Raw genomic sequence first — 1064 nt, forward strand, 5'->3', positions numbered from 1 at the left:
TCTTCTGTAATACAGAGACCATATTATTTGTACTGATTGCAAAATATGTGATTTGAAATATGTGAAAAAATGTAGCCTATAATTAAGGTCTTACCATTGCTTGAAGAATCTGTCATGAACCTCCTTGGGCCTCGGCGCTGCCTTTTTTGGACACTTGCTTCCTCTTCTGTCTCGATGCTGGACGTGTCCATCAGCCACCAACACCAGTCCACAGCTTTGGCGTAGGAATCTATGTTAAGAGAACATCTGTGATCCAGTAGCACGGAAAAGAAAAGCATTTCCATTCAGAGAAAATTATTTACATATAGTATAGCAGCAATAGGTTACCTGTACACAGCCATATTTTTTTAACTGGATATTTGGCCCAGCTGCTGTTGGGCAATCCATCCGCTGTGCCATGCGGGTAACGGGTGTCCTCGTGGCTATGAAAAAACAAATGCTGTTAGTTTTGTTGTTATACATTATCTACTATGTGAACAACATAAGTGAGTCTTCTTACCTCTCATTTGCGTCTCCATGGCTGAGCCACCGCCCTGTTTTTGTGATGATGTTCTGCTGTTAAGAACAACAAAAAAGGTAAAGTTTCTCTTAAGTTCCTTGTCATGCTATTGTATTTAATTGGGAAAATTCAAAGCCATTGTACAGGCTGGGTTCCTGTGTGGCGTCCTGTATTACATCCCTTGCTGTATCCCTCACTCAGCTTGCTGATAACTGCCTGAACTGCAAGATGGCCGCAGGTCGACGTGCCTAAAAGGGACTTTGATTGTACTGGCTTTACTTATGTACTTTACACTACAACTAATTAAAAAAAGGACCGGAAAAAATGATCTTATTTGTAGCAAAAACGCAAGCATGTTAAAACGATGACACAAAACATACAATGGAACAACGCAGACACGTCGTGCAAAGCAGCAAGCAAAGTGAAAGACGTAATCACTCCATCTAAAGCCCAACTCTGGCCTCGCCTTTTTGAATGGGGGGGCTACGGGCCTTCTATGATAGCATCCAAATCAACATTTTTAAAACACTAAGAAGGCTCGATACAGCATGAGACTTTACTCCAA

This window comes from Etheostoma cragini, chromosome 9 (genome assembly GCF_013103735.1).
Source record: "Etheostoma cragini isolate CJK2018 chromosome 9, CSU_Ecrag_1.0, whole genome shotgun sequence".
Classification (NCBI taxonomy): domain Eukaryota; kingdom Metazoa; phylum Chordata; class Actinopteri; order Perciformes; family Percidae; genus Etheostoma; species Etheostoma cragini.